We start from the raw sequence: 16,985 nt of genomic DNA, 5'->3' as shown, positions 1-16,985 counted from the left end.
CTGCCTTTACTGCCTAGGTTTCTGTACCACACATTAGCACTGGTCTCACCACTGTCTTGCACACTTTACTTTTCAGCTTCTTTGGCATTCTTCATAGACTACACCGGAGACTCTATGCCAGTTGGCTGCAGCCCCTCGGATTCTAGTTTTGACTTCCCTCTTCCTCAACCACCTCTCTCAGATACTTGAAGCTATTTACCTGTTCCACTATCTTCCCTTCTATCTTAATTCTTAGCTTCTTCTGAGTTTTCTAATTTGATGCCATTACCACTGTCTTATCTTAGCTGAGTTTCAGCCCATGTACCTTCAGTTTTGCATACCATTCCCCTAACCTTTGTTGAAGTTCTTGCTCAGTCTGCCTGTAATGACAGATCGGCTGCATACAGTAACTTTGTTGATCTGTCCCCACCAACCTGTTTGCTAATGTAGTCCATCACCAGTATGAGCAGCAGTGGGCTCAGAGCTGAACCCTGGTGTACACCCACTCCCACTGGGAACCCCTCTGTGAGGCCAAACAATGTTCGTACTTGAGCCAGGATGGCATAATGGTTAAGGTGTTTGCCTTACAAACAGAAGGTGCAGGGTTTGATTCTCACATGGGGTAAGTGGCTAGGCTTAAAATGGCCTGCAAAGGCAGTTAGCCTAGTACCAGCCTATGAACCTATGAGTCATTGTGTCCTTGTACATAGCCTGCACTAATTCTACCAATGTTCCTGGGACTTCAAACCACAGCAGTATTGTCCGCATCAGCTTTCCTGGGACCTTGCTATATGCTTTCCTCCAAGTCTAGGAATGCCCAGTTGGACTCTTTCCTCATCTCTCACTTCTTCTCAACTATCTGTCCAACTGCAAACATTGGGTCAGTTGAGCTGCATCCTGACCTGAATTCGAATTTCTCATCTCACATATCACATTCTACTACTCTGTGTATCTGTTTGTCAATCACCCTTCTCCAGAACTTTCATGCAATGTGATAGGAGTTTAATGCCTCTGTACTACACACAGTTGTGGACGTCCCCCCTGGATATGAAGGACACTTTTGAGAAACTGTTTGACATCAAATCTAAAGATCAGAGGAGGAGTCAAGGACAGACAAGCAGAAACTGCTCACAGGTAAGCTTTAACTGAAAAATATGCCAACCCAGGATTGAGCAGATCACACTAATAAGAGGACCAGAAGAACCACCACAGGTAGAGGGTCCTGATGGCGAGAGAGGTACCAGACAGAAAATATTTTCCATTTGGGCAAATATGACTTCCTGGTAGAGGGCTTTCTGGCCTCCTGTAGGACCCGATGCATGTCTGAAGAAAAAAGGTGCCTAAAAGGGATCAAAACCATATCACAGATAGTGTCAGTTGAAGAGTGGACAAGTGAGAATAGATAACAGACCCCTCATCTTGTGTGAGAGGGTCCACACATTGAGGTAATTTATGGTGACTGCCCATGGTCAAGTGAGAAAGTAGGGGGAACCAATGCTTTCCAGGCTAAAAGGGAGTCACCAACAAGATTTTGGAAGAGTTCTGCTTTATCTTGTGCAAGACTCCCAGATGCAGGATAGGGTAAGGGAAGGCATACAAAAACAGTCTCTTCTAAGGAAAAGACAGTGCATCCACTTTCCAAGCCAGAGGACTTAGGACTTTGGAACAGGAAAGAGGAAGTTGTCTGTTCAGAGGAGAGTCAACAAGATCTACCAGAGGAGTACCCCACCAATGTTTCTGTGAAGCATGCATTTGTCAGCTTTTGTGCTGGACCGGCTCAAATAGTCTGCCACTAGACTGTGCTCGGAAGGAATGAAGACAGCCAAAAGATACACTTGATACTGGACAGCTAGATCCCAGACATGAAGGGCTAGCCTGCAAAGGAGGTAGGACCTCGTACCCACTTGCTTGGCATACCACATAACTGTGGTACTGTCTGTGAAAACTTTGAGGCCTAAAATGAAAGACAGTATGAAACGTTTGAAGAACGAAAAGCAGAGCCCTCATCTCCTTGATGTTGAAGTGGTCTGACCTCTGATGAAGCTTCCTACCCCCTGTCTCAGACATCTGTAAACAGCTCAAGTCAGGACTGGAGACTGGAAAGGAAGTACCAGGTTGAGAGAAAGGTGATGAATCCACCAATGAAGCTCAAGCTTGAGGCAAGGGTGGAAGGGAACCAAGAGGTCCAGGGGGTGACAATGTTGAAGCCACACTGAAGCTTCCTCATATGTTGCCTAGCCAGAGACAGCATGGGAATGGTGGACCCCTTAAGCCCAAGGACCCTGAGAAAATCCCTAGCCATGACTGAAGCCACAGGAAGAAAAGACTGGAGAAAGGCAAACAGGGACACAGCCTTGGGGGTAGGCAGAGATCTGGTCTGGATCCTGCAACCAATGAAAACATGATCCAGAGAAGGGGTCAAAACTGATTTTTGAAAGTTTTCAGTGAACCCCAGACTCTGCAGTAGGGAAACAGCAAACTGGAGATCCTGAAGCAGAGCCTCTGGGGACGAAGTGTGAATAAACAGATTGTCCAGATAAGGATAAATCTGAACCCCACTCATCCTGCAAAAAGCAAAGAAAGGAGAGAGGCATTTGGTGAATACCCTTGGGGCAGAAGAGAGGCCAAAGGGCAAAACAGAAAACTGAAAATGCAAGGAAGAAACAGAGAAATGCAAACATTTCCTGAAAAGGGAATGGATGGGGATATGAAGGTAGGCATCCTTGAGATCCAGAGAGACAAGAAAGGCCTTGGTAAAGAAGAATAAGAGGAAATAAAAGTTAGAAGAGACAACATCTGAAAAGAAAGGGCTTAGAGAAAGGTGTTGAGCTGAGAAAGGTCCAAAATTGGTCTCCAGGTGCTTCCTTCATTCCTTCTTGGGAACCAGAAACATTGTGGATTAAAACCCCTTCCTGGGCAGAGGACACAGTTTAAATGGTGCCTTTGGTCAGAAAGAATGAAGCACCTCTGGGAAGAGAGGAAGCTGTTCTCAAGAAAGTTATGGGATGCCCAGAAAGGGAGGAAGAGATTTCCAAACCATGACATACCTCTGGCAGATAATGGAAAGAACTCAAGAGTCTGTTGTGATCCTTAACCTATTTGGAAAGGACAAAGAAAGATGAAAGGACAAGGGAACCTGGCCAAGAGAAAAGGGAAGCAAATTGCCAGATAGAACTTGGCTTGTCCTGAAAATGAATTTTCTGGTAAATAGGGGTCTATGTAGATTTAGCAGTAAGCACACCCTAGAACCCTTTCTACCTATGGGTGGAGAGCGAAACTGTATGTGAACAAAAGCAGATTTGGAATTTTAATTTTGCTAAAACTTTGGAATAGGAGAAGCAAAAATATATTTCAACTCCTATAAGGCTTTGCTGTTATACTGCAGAAGTTTAAAAAGCTCAGCAGCAGTACCAAAAATATTTTTATTATTCAAAGGAGCGTCCAATAATTTGGCCTTAATGTCATCAGACAAAGCCTGAAGACGAAGCCAAGAGTAACGTCTCACAACAGAACCAAATGTATCAGCCCTGGAAGAAGCATCAGCTGCATCATAATTGCAGTTAATAGAGTGGTGAGCAACCTGACATGTAGAGTCCAACAAGGAAACAGCTGAAGCCTTCTCCTCAGAATCAGGAAGATCAGAAATCACCTGACAAACCTGAGAGAGGAGGGCTAAAACATACCTGGTCATACGAGTCTGGTAATTAATAGCCCTAAATGACAGGATGGCAACAGTACAGACCGTTTTACCCAGCCTCTCCATGACCTTACTAACCTTAGCTGAAGGAAGCAGCTTAGTAGAGGGCAACAGCTTAGAGGCTTTACCAGAGGAGACAGACACCACAGAAGGATCAACAGGAAGACATTTATACAGAAATTTACAATCATCAGGCATGTTGCAAAACTGGTAAGGTTTCTTAGGAGCAGGGGGCTGAGAAGCTGCTGAAAAGGTGTCCAAGAGGGCAGCTTGGGAGACTTGATCTGGAGGAGTTCATAATATCTCTTCTGGATATCAGAAACCTGAGAGCAATCCCACTTAAAGAATTCAATCACACAGGAAATCGTTTCCCCAAAGAAGAGCTCCTCTAAAGGGGAATCTGGACTAATAGAATCCTCTTCCTCTGAACTATAGTCCAAAGGAGAAGGGATCTGAGTAGAGCAGACTAAATACTCTTCTTCCGAATTCTGATCCTCATAGGAATTCTGCGCCCTAGGTATTTTAAAAGAATTGGAAGACCAAGTAGGGGCAGGCACAGAGACCCCTTAAGGAGGCTTTAAAGCCATTAAAGTATCAAACAACCCCTAAGCAAAATCCTGCCATTCTCAATGGGGATCCTTACCCTCAGGGGAAATATACTTTTTTTTTTTTTGTTTCTTTTTTTGAGAAATGCCCACATGAAAAAACCTGTGGGTGTCAGACCTTTGTTGACACTCAATAAGCGTAGTAGGGATTTCTTCCTTCACTAAGATCTGCGGAATCCACCTTGGTCCCTTGGATACAGTTAACCTCAATATCTGAAACAGACGCTTGGAAAACCTAAGAGGACATATAAGAGGTTGGATCCATGCTGACCTCCGATGGGGTTACAGCAGTGGAATCAGAAGCAACAAGTGGATGATCCTCTGAGTTTCACTAGCCTCGAGAGAGACATCTAGGGAGGCTGGACAGCAGCCATATCAGACCTGAGTTTTTTGACATTTTCCTTGGCCAATGGCTGACCCTCGGGATGGGAAGAATCCGTCAAACATCCTGAACCAACAACTTAAGATGTTGCTTCTCAAGGTAAATAGACAAGGAGAAGAGGTGACCAAGTGGGACAAATGCTTGGCAGACACAACACCGTCACTGTTTATGGTCACAGGAAGAACCCAGAAAGAACAGACACTAGTCATGATGATGATCTTTATCAGGAACCTGCCTCCCACACTGACATTTTCTCTTTTCGGGTGACATGAAACCAACAACACTAAAAATAAAGGAGAAGATAATAAATAAAGGAGAAGATAATAAAGAACACCAACGGGTTAGTTATCTGAAAAATGGCTCTAAAAACAGCATAGAATAAATGGAATAAAGACCAACATTCAATAATGTCACTCAGCCTGGTGACGAAGAAAATCAGAAGTGTATTGATCTATACATCACCTTTATGGCCTGTGCCTTGCGTGGGGCGCATACATGTGACATACGGCACCTGTAAATACTAAAGGTTTGGTATACTGGCTGGATGTTGAGCTATCCTTGGCAGGAAATCCCTTACGTAAGGAATACTGCAACAGTGATATGGAAGGACATTACTCATTCTAAAGACCTGAACCTTGCTTGTGACATAAATAGGACATTTTGGGATACACACCCATCTCTTCAGCGACTACTCCTTCTTTGGAACAAGCTCCCCAAGCAGAGTTCCTCCCTAATCTAATTCAAGTACAACTTGGACAATTGGTTGGGGAAAAGGAAATTCATCCCTGGTCTGGTACCTATGTCTCTAACGGACACAGGCAGCCTGTAAATGGTTCATCTCCCAGACCTCTGCTTTTTTAAATGTTTCATCTCCCAAGCAGCTGCTTACACGTATCAAGGGTACCAGAACTTGGAGAACTATGAACTATCCATGTTGCTCAGTCAAATAAATATACAGCTATATCACACTTACACAAAATAAATGTAGAAAATAAAAATGGCCACAAATTTGCTATACAGTTTCTTTCTTTTAACTCTTTATACATTGGGCTGAAAAGTACAGTTGTGTACACTTACCATAAAGGTAGATGTTTGAGTGTATTCACTGTTGCAGTCATCACACTTGGGTTATCCTTCCAGGGGTAGCCCTCAGTCGGCCCGAATACCAGAGGCTTGGTATTTCTGTGTTGATTGCTTTCGCTCCAGGACTGATGTCAGGTCGTCAGTGGTATAAAAACAGGCAGCCGACTCCATTACATCAGTTTTTCTTGCCCCAAATCTCAGGAGCCCCCAAATAGGGAGGTAAGTCATGGTGGAATAACACCACCAGTAGAAAGTAAATACCAATAGCCCTGTAAAGAGTGAGGGAGAGAGAGAGAGAGAGAGAGAGAAGAGGGGGGGCTGGAGGGTGGGAAACCAGGACTGCAACAGTGAATACATTCGAACATCTACATTTATGGTACGTGTACACAACTGTGCTATGTTCTTCATGTTTTACTGTTGCAATCATCACACTTGGGTTGATTCCCAAAGCTGAAGAACGGTTGGAGGCAGTCAAGAAGAGTTGGGGCTGGCTAGTATGCCCTGCAGGACTGAGGCTGCAAAGCCTGCCCTGGATTTGGAAAAGATAGGCTGGTGGTAATGCTTGGTGAAGGTATGAACAGAACTCCCTGTTGCAGCTTCCAGGATGTCCCTGGTAGGGACCCCTCTGAGAAAGGCTACAGAGGTTGAAGTTGCCCTAGTGGAATGTGTTCTTACCCCCTGTGGGGGTGGTTTCCCATGGTGCTTGTAACAGAAATGGATACAGTGTGCTATCCATTTGGAGATGGTTTGTTTTGATATGGCCTTGCCCTCTGCCCCTGATGCAAAGCTGACTAGTAACTGGTCAGATTTCCTAAAGGGCTTAGTCCTATCCGAGCAGAATCTGAACTGTCTGTGCACATCTAAAGAGTGCAGGATCCTTTCCCCCTTATTTTGAGGTTTAGTGAAAAAGGTGGGCAAATGAATAGATTAGTTGAGAGCCACACTGGACACCACTTTAGGCATAAAAGTTGGGTAAGTCCTGAGGGAGACCCTGTCAGCATGAAAAATAATGAAGGGTTCCACAGCCATAAGTGCTTGTAGCTCAGACACTCTTCTAGCTGAAGTAATGGCCAAAAGCAAGGCTGTTTTCCAAGAGAGGAATTTTAACTCTGCTGAAGCTGCAGGCTCAAAGGGGTGTAGCGTGAGCTTTTCCAACACAAAATTAAGGTGCCAAGCAGGGGTAGGGGCTCTTCTTGGTGGCCTTAAATTATTAGCCCCTCTCAGGAACTGCTTGATGAGACGGTGTGAAAATAGAGGTGGATCAGTGCTGTAATGTGCAGATATGGCAGAGGCATGGATTTTACTGGAAGAGAAGGATAGGCCCCTGTGGAGTAGGTCTGCTAAGTAATCCAGGATGAGAGGTAAGGAGGGCTGTGCTGGGTCAACTCCTTTAGTCTGGATCCAGGAACAGTACCTTTTCCACTTGGCAGCATAGGATTTTCTAGTGCTGGGTTGTCTGGGTTCACGTATAACATCCAAGACCTGCTTGCTTAGGCTGACCACTGGAGGAGAAATCAAAGAATAAGCCAGGCTGCCAGGTTCCGGGTCTGCAATTGTGGATGCAACAACTCTCCCTCCTGCTGACTCAAGAGAGTTGGAATCTGACAGAGGTGTCATGGAGGCAAAGGTGACAGATTGCGCAGTAATGGGTACCAGTGTTGGCGTGGCCAGTCTGGGGCAATCAGGATTGCCCTTGGTCTTACTTCCCTTATTTTGAGTAATACTCTTGTAAGAAGAGGTAGAGGGGGAAATGCATAGATAGAGAGGTTTACCCATTGGAAGGATAGGGCATACACTTTCCAGGCTTTGCTGTGAGGTTCTCTGGTGTAGAATTGGTTGAGCTGGTGGTTGTGGGGGAGGCAAACAGGTCCACCTTCGGGGTACCCCATTTCTGTGTCACAAGGCTGAAGATGTTGTGGTTTAATTGCCACTCGTGTGGGTCTAGGAGATTTCTGCTTAAGTTGTCTGCCACAGAGTTTTGGTTGCCTGGTAGGAACTGATCTAGCAGGTGAATATGCATGGCTGAGGCTGTATTCCAAAGGGTCATGGCTAGCCAGCAGAGAGGGTAAAAGTGAGTTCCCCCCTGCTTGCTGATGTACCACATCACTGTGGTGTTGTTGGTTTTGATTAGTAGAGGCCTCGGAGAGAGTAGGGATCTGAAAGCTGTCAGAGCATGCTGAACAGCTAGTATCTCTTTTTGGCTGATGTGCAGATGAATTTGATTTGGGCTCCAGTGGCCCTGAATGCACCTGCTGTCCGGGTGTGCACACCAGGCATAGTTTGATGCATCTGTGGTTACGGTCTGGGTGGCGTGGGGTTGTGAAAAGGGAAGTCCCTTGTTGTGGTTGCATGCTGCTGCCCACCAAAGAAAATCTTTCCTTAGACAAGGTATCACAGGTATAATAGTTTCCAGGTCCTGAGAATGTTGACACCAAAGGCTTTTTAAGAACCACTGAAGTTTCCTCATACCCAGTCTGGCATATGGAATTAGTAGAATGCAGGAGGCCATGAACCCTAGAGCTTGCAGGATTTTCCTTGTGGACAACTGGGTTCTGATGGTCAGTTGAGAGAAGTAGCCTGTCAGACTGTTTTTCTGGAGTAAGGAATGCCTTCTGGGATGCTGTGTCCAGGCTTGCTCACAGGAATACAATTTTTTGACTGGGGACTAGTTTGGATTTTTTTGTTGTTGATAGTGTACTCCAGTGAGGTTAGTAGGTCCTTTACAAATGTCAGGTGCTACAACAGCTTTTCCTGACTGTCTGCCTGAATCAGGCAGTCATCCAAGTAGGGGTAAATTTGAATATTTCTTTGTCTGCCATAAGCAATGGCTGGAGCCAGGTATTTTGTGAAAATTCTGGGAGCAGTGGATAAGCCAAAGGGAAGTGCAGAGAACTGATAATGCATAGATCCTGCCCTGAAATGTAGATATTTCCTGCAAGAGTCTCTGATTGGGATATGCAGATAGGCCTCTTTTAGGTCTAGGGTGGCTAACCAGGCATCTTTGGACAGCATAGGGAGAAGCTGCTGTAGGGTGAGCATTTTGAATTTTGGCACCACCAGGAAGATGTTTAGAATGGATAGATCTAAGATTGGGCACCAGGTGCTCTTTTTCCTGGGTACCAGGAAAAGTCTGGAATAGAAACCATGGCCTATCTGTTATGCAGGAAAAGGGTGAATTGCCCTCATGGAGAGCAGGGAATGAACTTGGTTTTGTGCCTCTGCCCGCTGGTTTGGAGGAAGATCTGGAAACCTTTTGGGGTTGCCAGCGTGTGGAAATAAAATTTGTACCCCTGGGACACTATGTTGAGGACCCATCGATCGTTTGTGATGGAGGCCCAATTTTTTGCATGGGAGGCAAGTTCTCCTCCTAGGGGTATGAGCAGATGGGCAGAGGTGAGAGGTGGAGTTGAGAAGTCATTGTGAATTCTTTCGACAAGGGGGTGGTTTAGCACTCCCCATTTTAGAAGTGGAGGTACTCCATTGCTTAGATCTCTACATACCCTGAGACCGCTGTCTGGGGGGTCTGCTCCCCCTAGATCTAGTCTGAGGTGACCTTGAGGGGGCTGGAAAGGACCAATGTTTTGAGGGGCAATGCCTACTTAATCTTGGAGGCTGGACTTGCGAAGTGTTTAACTGTCTGCACAGACTTAGCTTTTTCTTCCATCTTTTTTAAAATCTCTTCTGCTTTGGTGACAAACAGATTGTCTTTATTCAGTGGTGCATCCAATAATTTTGATTTGACATGGTCTAGCAAGGTCTGTTCCTTAAGCCAAGCATGCCTTCTAAGTACAGAACCTGTGACTGCTGCCCTGCAGGATGCTTCTAGGGCGTCAAACCCACTTTGCAGGGTATGCTTACTAACTTGGCTTGCAGAATGCATAAACTCCTGTAATTCTTTATTTTCTGCACAGTCAGGGAAGGTAGATAATTTTTGTTTAATAAGTTCCATAGTATGTTGCTTGTATTTCAGCATGTGGAACTGGCAATTTAATGCTTTAATGGCAAGAGTTGCAGAGGTGTATACTTTTTTACCCCATCTGTCTAAAGCTCAGCAATCCCTGTCCGAAGGGGTGGGATTCTTAGCTGTGGTTGCTTTTATTCCTTTAGGTCCTTGGGAGATGACCTGTGGGTCAGCAGTAGGATTTTTGAAAAGAAATTTGTGTGAGTCAGGGACCCTGTAGTACCTGTCAGGTTTCCTGGGAGCAGGAGGTAGAGTATTAGGAATTAGACTGGATTCCATAAAAACATCATCCACAACATCCAGAACAGGAGGAATAGCTAAGGGTCTGTGCTGTGGTAAATCTAAAAACTCCCCGAGTCTCTTTTTGGACTGAGGATAATCCTGGTATTCCCAATGGAAATGCTCTCTCAAGGTATGTAGGGTTTCACCAAAAGAAAACTCCTCTGGAGGAGAGGCAGAAGGAATGGATTCCTCTGGATCTGAATCCTCATAAGCAGATAAGGGTATGTCTTCATAATCAGAAAAGTACAGTTGTGTACACTTACCATAAATGTAGATGTTCGAGTGTATTCACTGCTGCAGTCATTACATTTGGGTAATCTGCTGGCAGGTTGCCTTCAGTCGGCCTGATTAACAAAGTCTTGGGTCCTGCGTCAGTTGCTGTCCCTTCTTCCATGACATCAGGTTGTCAGGGGTATAAAACATGCAGCCAACGCCATTTTCATTAGTTTTTCTTGCCCCAGATGTCAGAAGCCCCCAAAATGGGGAGCAATATACATGCATGTAATTTAGAACACAAAAAATATACCTCCAAATAAAAGCAAATACACCAAAAAGGCTTTTAAGCATAGTAAAAGAAGGAAGAGGTATAATAAGAGAAGAATAGGGGGCTGGAGGGTGGGTAACCAGGACTGCAACAGTGAATACACGAACATCTAAATTTATGGTAAGCGTACACAACTGTACTATATTCTTCGTGTTTCACTGTTGCAGTCATTACATTTGGGTAGAATCCTAAAGCTATGGTTGGGAGGATGGAATTATACAGCATTAGGAGCAGCTATAAGGCCCTGCAGAACAGCAATGGCAAAGCCTGCTCTGGATTTAGAGAAGAGAGGTAAATGGTAATGTTTGGTGAATGTATGAACTGAGCTCCAGGTAGTAGCTTCTACAATGTCTCTGGTAGGAACCCCTCTGAGAAAGTCTGCAGAAGTAGATGCAGCCCTGGCGGAATGGGATCTGATCCCCTTGGGGACAGGTTTACCATGGTGCATGTAGCAGAAACGAATACAATGGCTTATCCATTTAGAAACAGTCTGCTTTGAAATAGCCTTCCCCTCTACCCCTGCAGCAAATGCCACCAGTAATTGCTCAGATTTTCTTAAAGATTTTGTCCTGTTTAAGTAGAATCTTAGTTGTCTGTGTACATCCAATGAAAGCAGAATCCGCTCACCCTTGTGCTGTGGATTTGGGAAGAAGGTTGGCAGATGAATGGTCTGATTAAGAGCCACACTAGATACCACTTTAGGCATAAATGATGGATTAGTCCTGAGAGCCACCCTGTCCGTGTAAAATATAATAAAAGGCTCCACTGCCATGAGAGCCTGTAGTTCTGAAATCCTTCTAGCTGAAGTGACTGCTAAAAGAAAAGCTGTTTTCCAAGAGAGAAATTTTAGGTCTGCAGTAGCAGCTGGCTCAAAAGGAGGTAGAGTGAGTTTTTTTCAACACAAAATTGAGGTCCCATGCAGGAGTTGGTGCTCTCCTGGGAGGTCTTAAATTTTTGGCCCCTCTGAGGTACTGCTTGGCAGGGGATGAGAAAAGAGGGGAGGCTCTGTGTTGTAATGAGCTGAAATGGCAGAGGCATGGATTTTGATGGAAGAAAATTATCGGCCCTTGTGAAGCATCTCAGTTAAATATTGCAGAATATGAGGACTATTAGGCATTGCTGTGCTTATTTCTTGTGCTTGGTTCCAGGCATAGACTCTTTTCCATTTGTCAGCATAAGATTTTCTAGTACTAGGCCTTCTAGCCTCCAAAATGATATCCATCAGAGGTTTGCTGAGAGATGCAACTGGTGAAATTAGTTGATTAGCCACGCTGCAGGATTCAGAGTTTGGAGCTGAGTGTGCAGAATTTGATAGTTCTGCTGAGACAGTAGATGAGGTGACTGAGGCAGGTACCACGGAGGAAAGTGCGACATATTGCGTAGGAGCGGGTACCAGTGTTGGCGAGGCCAGTCTGGAGCAATCAGAATCATTTTTGGTTTTTCCTTTCTGACTTTTAGTAAGACCTTGTAGAGCAGAGGCAGAGGGGGAAAGGCATAGACTGATAGGTTCTTCCAGCTGAAGGATACAGCATTCAATTTCCAAACTGTTTTGTGATGCATTCTTGTGCAGAATCTGTCCAACTGATAGTTTTGGGGTGAGGCAAAAAGATCTATGTCTGGGCTTCCCCATTTGAGTGTCAACATACTGAAGATTTGTGGATCCAGTTTCCATTCGTGTGGGTCCATAAGATATCTGCTTAATTCGTCTGCCAGAGTATTTTGCTTTCCTGGCAGGAATTGAGCCTGTAGATGTATTTGATAAGTCAAGGCCATGTTCCACAAAGCCATGGCTAGTCTGCAAAGGGGGTAGGAATGGGTACCCCCCTGCTTGTTTATGTACCACATGACTGTGGTGTTGTCTGTCTTTATCAGTAGTTGTCCTGGATGAAGATAGTCCTTGAAGGCTGTCAGTACAGCTAGCATCTCTTTCTGGTTGATATGTAGGTGCATTTGATTTGGGCTCCATTGGCCCTGAATGCATCTCCCTGCCAGACGCGCCCACCAAGCATAATCTGATGTGTCTGTAGTCAGGGTGTGGGTGGCAGGGGGTTGAATGAATGACAGTCCCTTGTTTTGGTGGCAAGCCTCTGCCCACCATAGGAACTCTTGCTGCAGGCAAGGAATGATAGGAATCATTGTTTCCAGGCTGTGACAATGTTGACTCCAAAAGCTTTTTAGGTACCAATGAAGTTTCCTCATATGCAGTCTTGCATATGGAATTATTACAATGCAGGAAGCCATGAACCCCAAGGCCTGCAGAATTTGTCTTGCAGATAGCTGGCTTTTTGTGGCTACTTGTTTGAAGTAAGTCATCAATTGAATTTGTTTTTCTGGCGTAAGGTAAGTCATCTGGGCAGTTGTATTCAAGCTTGCACCCAGGAATGTAATTATTTGAGAGGGTACCAGTTGTGATTTCTTTTCGTTTATGGTGTACCCTAGACAAGTTAGAAGTCTTTTTACAAACGCCAGATGTTTTAGAAGAGTGTCCTTGTTTTCTGCCTGAATTGAATTAGACAATCGTCGAGGTAAGGATAAATTTGAATGTTTCTTTGTCTGCAAAATGCATTTACTGGTGCCAGGCACTTTGTGAATACCCTGGGCGCAGTAGATAAGCCAAAGGGCAGTGCAGAGAACTGGTAATGCAAATAGCCTGCTTTGAAGCAGAGGTATCTTCTGCAAGATTCCCTGATTGGGAAGTGCAGGTAAGCCTCTTTTAAGTCTAGAGTTACCAACCAGGCATCCTAGCCTAGCATAGGCAGTAACTGTTGTAGAGTCAGCATCTGGAATTTTGGAATGTCCAGGAATGTGTTTAGAATGGATAAGTCCAGAATTGGACGTCATGATTTGTCTGGGCCTCTGCCCACTGATTTAGAAGCAGATCTGGCCATACGTTTTGGATTGGCAACGTGTGGAAATGAAATCTGTATCCCAGGGATACTATATTTAGGACCCACTTGTCCTGGGTAATTAGCTGCCAGTTTTGTGCATGAAGTGCCAGTTTTCCTCCCAAAGGGGCGTCCAAAAGATAAGTGCTTGGTGATTGCAGAGGAAAGTCATTGAGACTGTTTACCATAGGAGGGTGCCTTGTTACTTCCAGATTTGGAGGTGGAGGCACCCCATTGTTTTGTTCTATAAGTTCCTTGTGACTGAAACCTGGAACCTTTGGAGTGTCTGGGTTTGGCCTGATCGGCTCTGGTGGGTACTGGAAAGGACCAATTCTTAGTAGGCCAGTGCCTACTGAATCTGGGTGGCTGCACTTGTAGGAAATCTTTTACAGTTCACATAGATTTAGCTTTATCTTCCATTTTTTTCAAAAGTTCTTCTGCCTTATTACCAAATAGACTGTCCTGTTGTAAAGGAGCATCCAACAGTTTTGCTTTAACATGATCAGGCAGATTTTGCTCCTTAAGCCAAGCATGCCTTCTTATCACAGATCCAGTTACAGCGGCCCTGCAAGAGGCCTCCAAGGAATCAAAAAGTACAGTTTTGTACCTACCATAAATGTAGATGTCCGAACTGGATAGCATCTGCAGTCATAACAAGTGGGTTGTCCTGTCGTCAGGCAGCCCTGCAGTCGGCCGGATTCCAAAGTCCAGGTCCGGCTTCGGCTGATGTCGCACTCCACCCGACGTCATCTCTGTTGGTCTTCGAGTATATAAGCATCAGCCGACGCCATTTTCCTCAGTGTTTCTTGCCCCAGATGCCAGTAGCCCTCTTGCAGGCTAAAATTTGGATAGATGCCAATGTTTCCAAATAGATAGAGGTAAACACAACAATAAGCATATATGTACATATATACAAACAAATACACCATAAAGACTCCCCAACAGCTAGCTATTAGGAGGGTAAACACCCTAGGAGTACCACAGAGGGAAGGAGGGAGGGTAATCCTGACTGCAGATGCTATCCAGTTCGGACATCTACATTTATGGTAGGTACAAAACTGTACTATGTCCTTCATGGATGCATCTGCAGTCATAACAAGTGGGTAGAATACCATAGCCAACTAGGGAGGAGGATAAAAGTAGATTATGGTGTGTTTAGGATCCCTTGCAGTACAGCAGTGGCAAACCCTGCTCGGGATCTGGAATATAGAGGCAAATTATAATGCTTGGCAAATGTATGCACGGAGGTCCAAGTAGCCGCCTCAATAATGTCTTTGGTTGCCACTCCTCGTAAGAAGGCTGTGGTAGTGGCTGTTGCCCTTGTAGAATGAGGTCTTATGTTCTGTGGAATTGGTTTTCCATGGAAGGAGTAACAGTATCGTATGCAATTTCCTATTCATTTGGAGATTGTCTGTTTGGAAATAGCTTTTCCTTCCCTTCCTGTTGCATAGGCTACAAAAAGTTGGTCAGTCTTTCTGCTATTTTTTGTTCTGTCCAAGTAGTAGCGTAGCTGTCTATGTACATCCAAGGTATGCAGTATTATTTCCCTCTGTTTTGTGGGTTGGGAAAGAAGGTAGGTAGGTGGATTGCCTGGTTTAAAGACACTCTGGATACCACCTTGGGCATAAATGTAGGATTAGTCCTCATGGACACTCTATCTTGGTGGAAGATTAGGAAGGGTTGCACTGCCATTAAGGCCTGAAGTTCTGAAACCCTCCTTGCTGAAGTAATTGCTAGTAGGAAAGCAGTTTTCCATGACAGGTGTTGTAGGTCTGCTGTTGCTGCTGGTTCAAAGGGTGATAGTGTCAACTTTTCTAGCACAAAGTTTAAATCCCAAGCTGGTAATGGTGGTTTCCTTGGAGGTTTTACATTCTTGATTCCTCTGAGGAACTGCCTGAGCAAAGGGTGAAAAACAGGTGGATCAAAGCTGTATTCTGCTGAAATAGCTGATGCATGTATCTTGATGGAGGAGTAGGACAGGCCTGAATGAAGAAGTTCGCCAGATACTCCAGAATGTTAGGCATATCTATGTTTGACACATCTTTTCCTCTTTCCGTACTCCAAATGACAAACCTTTTCCATTTTCCAGCATAGTTCCTTTTGTTGAAGGTCTGCGCTTCAAGAATAATGTCTTTAACTCTTTGGGAAAGTTCTGGATTAGCTGCTGCTATGTGATGTTCCATGCAGTCAGTTGCAGCGTTTTAGGTTTGGATGTATGATGCTGTAGTTGTTCTGAGTTAACATCAAAGGCATCAGGGTATTGGCCACATATTGTTCGAGACATGCTCTTCAGTAGTGGGTACCAGTGTTGTCTTGGCCAGTTTGGAGCTATCAGGATTATCCTTGGACGTTCTTCCTTGATTTTTAGTAGTACCTTGTGTATCAAAGGAAGAGGTGGGAATGCATATGCTGTTAGGCCTTTCCAGTTGAAGGAGAGTGAGTCCACTTTCCATGCTAGTGGGTGGAATGTCCTTGTGCAGAATTTTTGAGCTGGTGATTGAGAGGTGATGCGAATAGGTCTATCTGTGGCATTCCCCATTTCTTTGAGATGGTCTTGAAGATGTCCGGTGCAGCTTCCATTCGTGGGCATCCGAAGTGGTTCTGCTTAATATGTCTGCTAGAGTATTGTCTTTCCCCGGTACAAATATTGCCTGTAACTGAATGTTGTAGCTGAGTGCCAGGGTCCACAGCTCCAAGGTCATTCTGCATAGGGGTATGAATGAGTGCCTCCCTGTTTGTTGATGTACCACATGACTGTGGTGTTGTCTGTCCTTATCATCAACTGGCCCTCTTTGAGAAATGGTTTGAACTTTTGGATTGCCAGTTTTACTGCTAGCATTTCTTTTAGATTGATGTGCAGGTGAAGTTGATCCTGTGTCCACAATCCTTGCACGCATTTGTCCAGCATGTGGGCCCCCATCCTAGGTCTGAAGCGTCTGTTGTGATGGTCTGGCTTGGTTGACATCTGCGAAAGGGTAGGCCTGGGTTTGACTGGCATGCCTGAGCCCACCATAGGAACTCCTGTTTTAAGCATGGAATTAGTGGGATTTCTGTTTCTAGACTGTGTCTGTGTTGGGACCATAAATTCTTTAGGTACCACTGTAGTTTCCTCATATGTAGTCTGGCAAATGGGACCAAGATTATGCATGATGCCATGAAGCCCAAGGCCTGCAGAACTTTTCTTGCTGTTAACTTGTTCAGTTTTGTTAGTGCCAAGAAGTAAAGAGGAAGTTCTTTTGTTTTTCTGTAGTCAGGAATGCCATTTGTTGTACTGTGTCCAATTCAGCCCAAGAATGTCCTTGTTTGGGATGGTATCAGCCTTGACTTTTGTAAATTGACTGTGTATCCCAGTCCTTGTAGCAAGTAAATGACCCTTTGTAAATCTGTTGTCAGCTTGCTTTTGTTGTCCCTTGTAGCAGGCAGTCGTCCAGGTATGGGTAAATTTGAATTCCCTGTAGTCTGCAATGGGCGATTACTGATGCCAGGCATTTTGTGAATACTCTGGGCGCAGTAGATAAGCCAAAGGGCAATGCTGAGAATTGATAGTGCTCTGATCCTGCAAGAAAT

General features: G+C 44.8%; 1 protein-coding gene across 1 annotated transcript in view; it reads right to left on the bottom strand.

Moving 5' to 3' along the window:
- Nucleotides 1-16,985, bottom strand: part of LOC122792877 (zinc finger and BTB domain-containing protein 40-like) — a 1,459,166-nt gene that overhangs the window by 1,347,806 nt on the left and 94,375 nt on the right. The window lies entirely within an intron of this gene.

This window comes from Protopterus annectens, chromosome 2.part0 (assembly GCF_019279795.1).
Source record: "Protopterus annectens isolate FY-2018-M chromosome 2.part0, PAN1.0, whole genome shotgun sequence".
Classification (NCBI taxonomy): Eukaryota; Metazoa; Chordata; order Ceratodontiformes; family Protopteridae; genus Protopterus; species Protopterus annectens.
This window is presented reverse-complemented; position numbering and strand designations above follow the sequence as displayed.